The 12,558-nt window shown below is 32.3% G+C and overlaps 1 long non-coding RNA gene across 1 annotated transcript in view; it reads right to left on the bottom strand.

The window, feature by feature from the left end:
* The window catches only part of LOC107130310 (uncharacterized), a 29,114-nt gene extending 19,406 nt beyond the window's left edge, over positions 1-9,708 (bottom strand). Inside the window, exon 1 of the long non-coding RNA XR_001492281.3 lies at positions 9,556-9,708. This is a non-coding gene — a long non-coding RNA (uncharacterized lncRNA). The remainder of the gene's footprint in view (positions 1-9,555) is intronic.
* Positions 9,709-12,558: the final 2,850 nt, after the last annotated feature.

The raw sequence follows: 12,558 nt of genomic DNA, 5'->3' as shown, positions 1-12,558 counted from the left end.
AACTAAAATGTTAATTTTTTTCAGAGAAAATGCTTCCAGAATATGCTCAGAACAATTTAAATGTCATAAAGATGTAGCTGAGTTTCTTACAATACTGAAGTTTGTCATACTGCCATATTTCATGTGCATCTGAGTTGGAATTTAGAAATTATAACATCAAATTATATTCTTAAATTAATTAGGATATAAAATAATTTAAGGAATTAAAATACTTAGAAATCAACAAATTCAAGTAATATAATCTATTTTTATGCTTTTTATTAAAATCTGGTCCAGTTTCAAATAATTTGCAATAAGTATTCCTAATAGACTTCTGTGATTTAATCAAGTATTTGCTGAACTTTCATAGTTTACAGTTTGGTGTTAGGCATGGGTCACTGCCCTCACTATTGCTATTAGACAGAAATATGGTGAAATATGATTATTTTACAGCAGAACCAGAAGGAACAGTTATGAGAAGGTTCCCAAAGTCGTATCTCCTTTATTTTCACTCCTGAAAATATAAACTTATTTTTTAAAATTGATATTAAAACCACTCAAATTACTTTTCTGCCTTTCTTTTCACTCTTCCCTCTTCTTTTCTGAGACAATAATAATTCTTGTTCGTTTGATCATACCCATCATTCTTATTGCCTAGCTCTTTTTCCTTCATTATCAAATTATCTCCAAGTTGTATTATAATCACTTCCAAACATGTCTACCTCTCCATATTTTCAAACAAACAGAAACCAAACAGTATCAATGACTACACATTTTCTCCTATCTAAATTTTGTCCTATCTGTCATCATAATGACAGTTTCAAATCCCTCCTATGCTACCCTTTTGTATTCTCTCCTTGATTCTTTCCTGAAAAGAACCTTTCCTGGAAAGGTAATTCTCACATGTAATGTCATTTTTATTCTAAGCCTTTATTCAGTAAACAATTCTGAAGGAAGATAAATTTCCTGAAAAAATTGTTTTCAATTATTTAAAATCTAATGCCTTTCTCTTCAGAAGCACTTTAAATATTCCATTCCTGAAGACAGGAGGTATTTTACATGATTGATTTTTCTATCAAGAGTATTCAATGCTGTGCAATTTAGTATAAAAATAAAATTAGCTAGTTCTCTGCTATTCATTAATCAGAATTGAATACATTCTTTGAGGAAGATATAAGTTTTTTTGGGGGGGGGGCTAGCTAAATAACTGACTGCTTTAAAAACATTTTGAATAAATGAAACCTGTAACTTCAATGGGAAGTGATAGCCATATAAACCTTACTCTGTCATAGTTAGCATTTAGCTTTGTTCTGCAGTGCTACAAACCTGCACTATCTCTCCAGCTCCCTTTTTCCCTATCTCTCTCTCTTCTTCTCTCTTCCCCTCCCCTCTTACTACCTTCTTAATTCCCGTTAACATAATTTTTCTGATAGCAAAAGCAAAGGATCTCAATTTAGAAGTAAGGTATTTTCTATTCAAGTCAAGAGAAAATTTTGTAAATATCTGAATGACACATTGGCAACACTTTTAGAATTCATGGTAAGCATTCTATTGAATTTAACAATCTTGGAGTGCTAAGGGATTGCCTTTTAAAAGTTTCTGACTAGGAAAGTTAGAGATTTAGTGAGAATATTCACAGCTACTTAAGTGCGTAAATTTTCTAGCTGGAAAGAATTTTAGAGAACTGCTATAATAATCACGTTACAGATGAGATACTGGAGGAGGGCAGGAGTGAGGCGTGACTCCCTCCTTGTTATCTCACTCACCAGTGTCAACATCTACTGGCAAACAAGGCCTGGTTTTATGTCCAGACACAAAAGGGAAAGGTTTACACAGCCTCTCTCTATCACAGATACTCCTGTTTTTCAGGTCACAGCACTTCCATACACAGAAGCTGATCCGTGAAGAAGTTCCAGAAACGCACTCTGAGCACCTTGATCTTCAAACTTGTCCTACATTCTGGGTTAAGTACACATAAAAGAGGGTGCTTCACTGGCAACTCTTTGCCTTCTATAAAATCTCCAGAATAAAGCAACTAAAGGAAATTAGCTTATTTATGGAACCTATGAAGATTTTAAAATAGTGATTTGTCAATTGTTCTTATAATCAACCAGATAATAAATTTTACAAAATCTTTGCTTAAAAATAAATGCCAAATTAAATGCAGTTGGATAGATGTGCACATACCTTCACTGAAATGAAGTCAGAGATCAGTATATTAAACACAGTTTTTGGATTTGAATCCTGCTTTGTCACTTAAGATCTGGGTGAACTTGTCAAGCAAAACTCTCTGTAACTCAATCTTCTTAGCTTTAAAATAAGGATAATAAATTTACCTTTATCTTTGTGGTGTTGTGAGGATAAAACAAGTCAATACATATTGAACTCCTTGAATAGATTCTGAAACTTATTAAGTCTTCAAAGATGGAGTTCTTAATGATTGAATGTCACATTAAAAGTATCCTTATTGTACATGCCTTGTCACATATGGTCTCACAGTCATTCCAATCAATGCTCTGCTTACTCCATTTTTCTTGCAGTCCCAGGATAGAGATAAGTATATAAGAAATTTGAGCATCTGTAAATTTTGCTATCTTCAAGCAGTCCTGGAGCCAATCCTCTCAAGGATCCCAAAAGATGCACGCTAATAGGTCTAAATTCTTATATAAACACGTACAATATTTTTTCTTTCGGGAGATGAAACCCTTAAGAAATGAGGAATCCACATGTTCTAGGAATGCCCACACAGAGGCCTAACACTTGATATGAGAGAGCTTGTTTTAACCATGTAGATATTTCATGTAGCATAAAAGTTACTAGTTACTTCTACAGTCACCTAAAGTTAAATCTGCTGCCTTATTTCATGTTCCCCATGGGCATGCCCTTGGCAAATACCACGAGTATAGTAATTCCAGAAGAAATTATCTCTAAGGAAGAATTATAATAATGTATGTTAAGACTCAAATACTTTAATTTCTCTTGCCAAAATCTTGTTTGGTATTTGGTTATGAGAATGTGCTATGTGCTACAATGAATTGATCAGAACAGAAGAAAGAAGAAAAAAACTAAGAGAGCACGAATAAGAGAAGTCATTAAGAAAATTAATTATTCTCTAGAGCACACTCTCAAAAACCTAGACATGTAGACATGGCCTCCAATTGTCCCAAAGAATCCAAACTGCAACATGTGTGTGTGTGCATACACTCCCTGTGTGTGTATTCCACTTAGAGAACTAGTTTCTTACCTCTCATTCATCATTATCACCACCAAAGACAGAGAGGGAGAGGGAGAGGGAGAGGGAGATTAGGTGAGATTTGCCTCCAGACTTATTCTGAAAGTAGCTTGGCGATAACTTCAGAGGTACTAGTACCAACAAAATATTAGCAACACAAATTTGCATGTTTAATATTGCTCTTTATTTTTTGTATTTTTTGGGATGGCTGCCTGAGATTGCAACTGTTTTTCCTGCAGGACATATAATTCAATTTTTTTTTCCTTATAAAGAATGGATCAACAGAATTAAGTAAATATCAACAAATTGCTTCTTTAAAAGTTTGTTATTTTACTTTCCAAATGGTAGTATTAGACTTTCCCTGTGTCATTCAATCTTTAAATATTAATATTGTTGTTGTTTCTAATTTGACAGTTAAGATATTTCATTTTTGTGTTGTGTTTATTTTACTACTACATTGGGCACATTTTTATAATTTTATTAATCCTATATATTTCCTCCTTTGTGAATTGTCTCTTTACAGTCTTTGTCTGTTAAGAGTGGGTTTTGACTTTTTATTTTTATTTTTTTTGGAGACAGGGTCTCACACTGTTGCCCAGGCTGGAGGGCTGTGGTGCAATCTTGGCTCACTGCAATCTCCATTTTCCAGGTTCAAGTGACTCTCATGCCTCTGCCTCCCAATTAGTTGGCATTGCATTTGCCCGCCACCACACCTGGCTAATTTTTGTATTTTTATTAGAGACAGGGCTTCACCATGTTTGCCAGGCTGGTCTCAAACTCCTGACCTCAAGTGATCCTCCTGCCTCAGCCTCCCAAAGTGCTGGGATTACAGCCTGAGCCACAGCACCTGACCTGATATTTTCTTTTGAATGTTAATTTACCATAGATATTATCTTTTTTCCTTATTTTTTAATAGTTAATGGTTGTTTTTCAGCTGTAGTTTTAACTTTTTGATATTAAGATAAAATTGTAATGTGTTGAAGTAAAATCTACTAACTTTAAAAAAATATTTTATTATTATTATTATTATTGAGACAGGGTTTCACTTCTGTCACCCAGACTGGAGTGCAGTGACAGGATCTAGGTTCACTGCAACCTCTGCCTCCCCAGGCTCAGGTGATTCTTCCACCACAAACTCCCGAGTAACTGGGACTACAGCCATGCACCACCATGCCCAGCTAATTTCTTGTATTTTTAGTAGTGATAGGGTTTCACTATGTTGCCCAGGCTGTCTCAAACTCCTGAGCTCAAGCAATCTGTCTGCCTTGCCCTCCTAAAGTGCTGGGATTACAGGTGTGAACTACCGCGCTCAACCCTATTTTGTTACTTTTATGCCCTGAAAGTGATTTTCATCCAGAGATGAGGCAAATTTTCACATGCATTTTCATCTAGCCAATTTATTTTCACATTTAAGCACTTCAGAGCAATTAAGTTTTTTGAATGTAGGAGAAATAGACATATTAATTTATTGCAGAACACCATAGTTTCTCAATATATTTTATTGTACAAAGCAAAATTTCACCATTCTGTCATAATATTTATTAAATATCAAATATCAAATGTGAAATCACAGAAGAAAAGTCATGTGCACCCAGCAGTCAAGTCAGATATCACCAAGAGAAGGCTATCATGTCGCCTCCCAAGACTCTTCCTAGAAAGGCGTTTCCATGATAAATTTACTGTAATACAGGGACTGGCTTTCTGACTGCCATAGTCTAAGTAATGATTTGTCAATACATCAGAAATAGACTTTTCTAGTTTACACTCCCACCAACAGTGTCACTTCTCCACAATCTTGCCAGCATCTTTTATTTTTTTGATGTTTAATAGTAGGCATTCTGGTGGTGTTAGATGGTATCTCATTGTGGTTTTGATTTGTATTTCTCTACTAATCAGTGATATTGCTCTTTTTTTTTCCTGATTGTTGGCCACATGAATGTCTTCTTCAGCCATTGTGGAAGACAGTGTGGCGATTCCTCAATGACCAAAAGACAGAAATATTATTTGACCCAGTAATCCCATTACAGGTATATACCCAAAGGAATATAAATAATTCTATTATAAAGACACATGCATGCACATATTTATTGCTGCACTATTCACAATAGTAAAGACATGGAATCAACCTACATGCCCATCAATTATGGACTGGAAAAGAAATTTGTGGTACGTATATATCATGGAATACTATGCAGCCATAAAAAATGAATGAGATCACATCCTTTCAGGAACACGGATGGAGCTGGAGGCCATTATCTTTAGCAAACAAATGCAGGAACAGAAAGCCAAATACCGCATGTTCTCATTTATAAGTGGGAACTCTTAATGACAAAAACTGCAATTGATTTTGCACCAACCTAATAAATGATGAGAACTCATGGACATATAGAGGGAAACAGCAAACACAGTAGCCTATTGGAAAGTGGAAGGTAGCAGGAGGGAAAAGATCAAAACAATAACTAATGAGTACTAGGCTTAATCCCTGAGTGATGAAATAATCTGTACAACAAACACCCATGATACCTATGTAACAAACCTGCACTTGTACTCTTCAACTTAAAATAAAAGTTTTGAAAAAAGAAATAGTCCAGAAATAACTCACAAGTTTCCGAAACAAAATTAAAAAAATACGTATATTGTATAAATATACAAACACTAAATATTGTACACAATAAAATAAGAAAATTCCAACACACCTTTCTCTCTTGCCAATCTCAGTATGTATTCTAGAGGTAGCCAGTTTTGGGTACTTTCTCTCTCTCTTATTTTTTATTTCTGTCACACACACACAAACCCACAAATATATGTGTATGCACATACAGACACTCATGGGCACATAGACACACAAACACATCTATCATTTAAAAATCTGTGATTTAAAAATCAATATTGTAATTTTAAAAATATATAAATTAGTTAAAAAAGAAAACAGTAAGTACAAATATACCAAATATATAAAAAGTATATTTGCTACAATTTTCAGCAGATAATATATTTCATCTACACTTAATTCACCAAGTTTTTTGCTTTGCCTGTCTTTTTTTCTTAAATTAAGAAGAGTTGTTGCATTTGGCAAAATAATTTTTATGTTCATGAGGTAAATTACATTGATAAATTTATGTGATGGTGAATGACATTATATTCATGGTATTTGTACTACTTTATCCTGATATATAAATTCTGGTACTCTGCTTCATTTTGTCTGAAAATATTTTGTATTCAAATTTTTAACTGAAAAAATGTTTGCAAATTTCTTGTATTCTTTCCAATTTTGGTATAAAATCAAGTTGGATACCTTTCCTACTTTGTGTAAAATATTTTGTGTAAAATAGGAACTAACTGCTTCTTGGACTGGTAAACATACCAATAAAAATTGTCCTTTATAAAACTGTTTTACTACAAATTCAATTTATTTAATGACTATATTTTGTTTGCTACAAATTCATGAGTTAAAATTATTAATTAATATAATCCTGTAAAACTATCAGTTACATTTAAGTCTTTGAATGTATTGGCACACAATTTATCCTGGTTTTTGTTTCACATATATTTCAATTTCTACTCTATTACAATTTTGTTTCCTTTTTTATTCCTTTTTTTTTTGTTTTCTTTTTTTAATTCCCCGTAATTATTATTATTCGACATTTGTGTAATATTTTACTTTTTTTTTTGGAAAGAACAAGCACCAAAAATTCATCTTTGTTTTGGGACCAATTTAAGCAATATTTCATTTTATCAACATTAAGTGCTGTTAAATTTTCTTTTAATTTGTTTTAGTGTTCATTAATTTTTTAAATTGCGTTAATTTTCAAAATGCATTTTTATAGTACTTGTTGCTATATATTTACCTATAATTTCTATCAATTTGACAGGATTTCTCCTAAATATTAATTTAATCGGTATTACTGTTGCTGAACTTAATAAATTTTGATATATATTTTTCTGAAATTGCTTATTTTCAGTACTTCAGGGCTCTTTTTATCTACAGGAATTCTCTTTAAATAAAGAGTAAATATTAAGAACTTTATTAGTAATAAAGTACAGTCAAAAGAATAAGGCTGAAGACAAGTAAAAATTGAGTGATAAATGAATGGGTGAGTAATGGTGTAATCTTAGTGAGGCAAACTGATAAATTTTTTAGATACTTTAAAAAGTTAGTATGCACAAAATCGTGATTAGAGTTCATTTTTAACTTTAAAAAAATAAAAACTTCAAGAACAAAAAAGAATGCAGAGTTTTAGACGCTCCTGACGTACCTACTCTGTGCCAACCATGTTCAATTGTTCTTTAAATTTTCCGCAAGGAATATGGAATTATCATAAATTATCAGGCCACCATCTTATCATTCTCCTAATTTCTATCCAAATTGTTAAATCAGAAAGAAGATCACTGAAAACAAATTAAATAAGAAAACAAATCTAGTAAGAGAAGTATCATAATTGCACAAGAACACTATAGGTAGAAAATGCAAAACTCAAATGAAAGAAAAAAGTGCTTTAAATAAGAATCTCATTAATTTCTCAAACATTTATTTACAGATGCTGTAGATATAGGACTAATGTGGTACTTAATAACATTCACCAAACAAAAGAATTTAAGCATATATTATAAAGAATAATGACCAGATATTCTACATTCAGAAAAAAAAAAAGAGACTAGTTTCATCTGAAGCAGAAAATCTTTATTACATTGTATAATAATGATCTTCACTTAGGACATTTTAAGGCATTAGAATAGGTTACAAGGAGAATTCATAATGGAAAATTGGAAAAAATACAAATTACAGTTTAATATGAGACATCACTGTTTGCAAATATCTATTCAGGATAGAATTCAAAATGCAATGCTTATAGAAACATTATAATCTTATATAAGAATTTTAAATACTCAATATAATCCCTTTTGTAAGTATGAATAAGCTATAAATACTATATAACTTACAGCTCATGGAATCCTTTCTCTTTATGTCATTAAAAGTTAAGAATCTCTCTGTAGAGTACTTTTTAGGTGGCAGAAATGGTTTTCCTACTGTTACATTCCTATTGTGTGTGCATCTGTTCCACAGTATTTTTTATAAAAATATTCACTGTGATGGCCACAGAGAACCAGCATAGTTGATTGACAAGCATTATGGGTATCTGTGGCTAAGCTAGTAGGCAAAATAAATCCAGACATGAATAAACCTATTCATTCTTCAATAAATGAAATAACTCAAAAGTGAAATCTTTAACATTATAATTCACATGCTGCTCATATGTCTTTCTAATTTGTGTTTTTGCCTTGGTACTGGGCTTTATAGTAACACTGTGATTGAATGTGTTTGCGTTACATGTGGCGTTATCCTAGTTAGCCAAGTGGAGTCAGTCGTTCATACATTGTCATTGCATCAATCTTACAATCAAGTAACAAACAATCTGTCACCCACTGTTCCAAGAACGATGCCAGATGTCTTATTAGTCTTAACATTCTATTTCTCTATCTCAAAACTGCATGTGCTCTCCAATTGTGTTATAGTCTCCTATACCTTGTCTTGATTTGTTGTCCATTGCTTTGCTAGATAATTGAGGAGTTGCATAAAGTATTTGGACGTCAAATCTGGAAGAGCATGGAGGCCACAGTTTCGTTAAAAGGTAAACATGACTAGATTTGTAGCAAACGTGTTTGGAACTACTAATTAGTTACTTTAATGCTTTAATATCAAATAAAAAGATGTTGGAGCTTTGAGTTGAGAAGATTCTATTTGCCTGATCTAAATCAAATGCTTTCTTTGGTTTTCATTTAATAATTCCATGAAAACTAACCTCAAATGTCTTGTAGTTAGTTTTCTGTAATCATTCTGTATGTGGTCTTCATTTTTTATATCAATAATACTATAATTGGTGGTAAGTTAGTGTGATAATTTTCCTAAATATACATCAGATAATACAAAGACTGTTAGGAAAATGACTATTTCTTTGAAGTATGAGATAATCTTGTTGGCTTATTCATAATTAAATTGCCAGTCAAAAAATAAATTAGTCACAGCCAAGTCTCGTTAGTATTAAATAATAACAGAGAGAAAAATATACATGATACTTCAAATATTTTCTACATTAAAAAATAAAATGTAAATTATCATCATTGATTTAGGTCTCCTCATTCAACTCCCAGCTTAGTGCCTAATCTTTAGCTCTTCAAATATTTTGGGATTACATTGTATAATCACATATAAAAAGGTCATTGCAAAGTCTTTTTTCCTTTCCACTATTTACTTGAATTCTGCCTTATGAAAGAATTATCATCAACTTGGATTTTAAAGAAATGGAAAACATTTTGGAAAGAATAAGCACAGGATAGGTACTTACTGGGCTAAAGAGGATCATTTAGATATGCTGATGTAATGGAATGAAAACTGAACAGAATTTACTGCTTGCAGCACTTTTCCTTTTATACGTGTCATCACCAGCTTGAAATTTTATATAAAAACAAGATTGTTCCATCAAGATCAATTGTTTCTGCATTAAGGAAATAGAAACATTTTAAAAGGAGAATAGAGCAACATAAAAATACTATAATAAGGATTCAAAAATAGAGGAAAAGTAAGATTTGAAATCAGCTTGTCTTACAAAGCAATAACAATGCATACTTATAAAGCTAGAATGATAGTAATTATTTTGAAGGAAAGAATAACCTCTATTTCTGGAGGTGAAAACCATTATGGATTTACATATTAGTTTAGTTTGACCTCTAAGAATCTGTTTTTACATAGCTGACTTTGTAAATTTACTCAGGTTCACGTATTCTTCATTTACCGTATGTTCACAATTATACTTAAAGTTTAAGTATAATTAGAGCTCCAGGGTCAATTCAGGGTCAGATGAAAATCGAGCTAATGAAAATGATTATTTCAGCAGAGTTTGGTTTATACACTGTTTATTCTTTTCTGAATCAGGAGGTACTGTGGCAGAGTTCTAGTCAGCAAAATCTGGACTCTGCAATGGTAAAACTTTCCCTTATATCTTACCACACATTCCAAAGTTTGATTCAAATGGGGCTGGCCTTCATGCTAAAAACGCTCAATAAATTCAGTATTGATGGAACGTACCTCAAAATAATAAGAGCTATTTATGACAAACCCACAGCCAATATACTGAATGGGCAAAACCTGGAAAAATTCCCTTTGAAAACTGGCACAAGACAGGGATGCCCTCTCTCATCACTCCTATTCAACATAGTGTTGGAAGTTCTGGCTAGGGCAATTAGGCAAGAGAAAGAAATCAAGGGTATTCAGTTAGGAAAAGAAGAAGTCAAATTGTCCCTGTTTGCAGATGTGTCTATTCAATTTATCGAATACAATTAGAAAAGAGATAAGAATTTGAGGCAGAAATTAGGAAAAAATAAAATGATCCCTATTTCCACAAGAACTAATAATGTACCTGAAGAATATCTGATAATCATAGAACTAAAGGCAAATAATTCCCAAAGTAACCAAACATACAATTAGCATAGTAGCCTTCATATACTCAAACAAAAAGTAGTTAGGAGTTAAGCCAGAAGGGAAAACTCTTCTAACACTAGCAGTATTCCAAAAACAAAAGAAAGAAAAAAACTTTTAGCAATAAAATTAGAAAAAAAAGTGCAAAATCTATATAAGAAAAACCATAAAAAATTCAAATCATATAAAAATAGCTTTAAGCAACTGAAAATGCATCTTTGGATGAAATGCATTGTCATATTGTGAGGTTAGAAAACAGTCCAAAAGATCACTCTAATTCAGACACCAACTGAAGAGTTAGTCCTCAAGACCGCTCTTACTTCGCACATCAGTTGCAAGTATTGGGGTACTCAAGACTACATTCAGCTTTGATAATTGACTAGAAGGACTCACAAAACTCACAGAAACCTGTCAATACTCATAGTTATCATTTATTACAGTGAAAGGGCATGCATTAAAATGAGCTGAGGGAAGAGACCCACAAAGCAGAGTACAGGAAAGCTCCAAATATAGTTTTCAGGTGTCCTTTTCCAGTAAAGTCATGTACGACATTAACACTGTGTTACAATAGGCATTAAACGTTGACAGCCAAGGAAGTTCACCTGAATCTTGGTGTCCAGGATTTTTATTGAAGGTTGACCTCAGTCTCTATCCCGTCTGCAGTTCAACCTGATATTGCATGACCCAATGCCCTCACCCTAAGTCACATCCTAGAATTCGAAGGCAAAGGTCAGACCTCTTTTGGGACGAGGTTGAATTGTTTACTATGGAAACATATATGCTATTTTTTTCTAAATTAATTTATATGTTTTGATATAATGCCAATAAAATATCAACATTCTTTATCTGGGATTAGGGAACAGTCAGTTCTAAATTATGTATGAGAAAATGGATATTCGATAAATTCTAGAAAAACTATCAAAAATGAAAGTAATGAGGACAGTTGACACCTGACAAATATAAAACACCCTTGATAGTATACTCTCTGGTACAGTAGCCACTAGCCACAAATGTCTTTGTAAGTTAAAATTTAAACTAACTAAAAGTAAATAAAATAAAACCTCAGTTTATCAGTCATATTAGCCATATTTCAAGTGGCTCTCATTTTGCACAATGCAGCTATTAAACATTTCTATTATCTCTGAAAGTCTACTGGATTGTATTGCCCTAGAGCTTCTATATTAAGCAATATTGCTTCAAGAGTAGAGAGAGGCACAAAATAGAAAGTCAAAATAGACTGACCCACCCAGTAATACGGATATTTAATTTGTGATAAAGATAAAATATCAAGCCAATGCTATAATAATATTTAATAAATGGTATAATTCAGTTGAGTAGCCATTTAAGAAAATGTAAAATTGGATCTGTACCTCAAATCATAAAGAATCAAAAGAATGCATATATACACAGCATGGGTAGATTCACCTGGGACCTGGAAATGGGTAATGACTTTCTTACTGTAATTAAAAATCAAGATGTACCAAAAAAAAAAATGATAAAATAGGACTCCACTTAAACCCCATGATCAAAATTAGCATAATCAATTTTGTACCAATTTCAGTACAAACTGAAATCATGTGCCTTTTAACGTAATACACTGCGAAGTAGATGGCATCATATAGGTCTTATCTATCAAAAATGCTTTACTTACATCCAATCATAGCTACATAATTTGAAAAATCTATATTGAGAAATATTCTGCAAAAAAATTGGCAAGGATTCTAAAAAATGAAAACACCATAAATTAAAGATATGCTTTTAGATTAAAGGATATTAAAGAGGCATGACTAATAAATTTAATTTTGATCCTTGATTATACCAGATAAAAACTGAAAATGATATAATAACATTACTGAACTAAGAAAACTTCAGT

The sequence above is a fragment of the Macaca fascicularis genome, chromosome 7 (assembly GCF_037993035.2).
Source record: "Macaca fascicularis isolate 582-1 chromosome 7, T2T-MFA8v1.1".
In the NCBI taxonomy this organism is placed as follows: Eukaryota; Metazoa; Chordata; class Mammalia; order Primates; family Cercopithecidae; genus Macaca; species Macaca fascicularis.
Note: the sequence above shows the minus strand (reverse complement) of the source record. Positions and strands in the feature narration are given on the sequence as shown.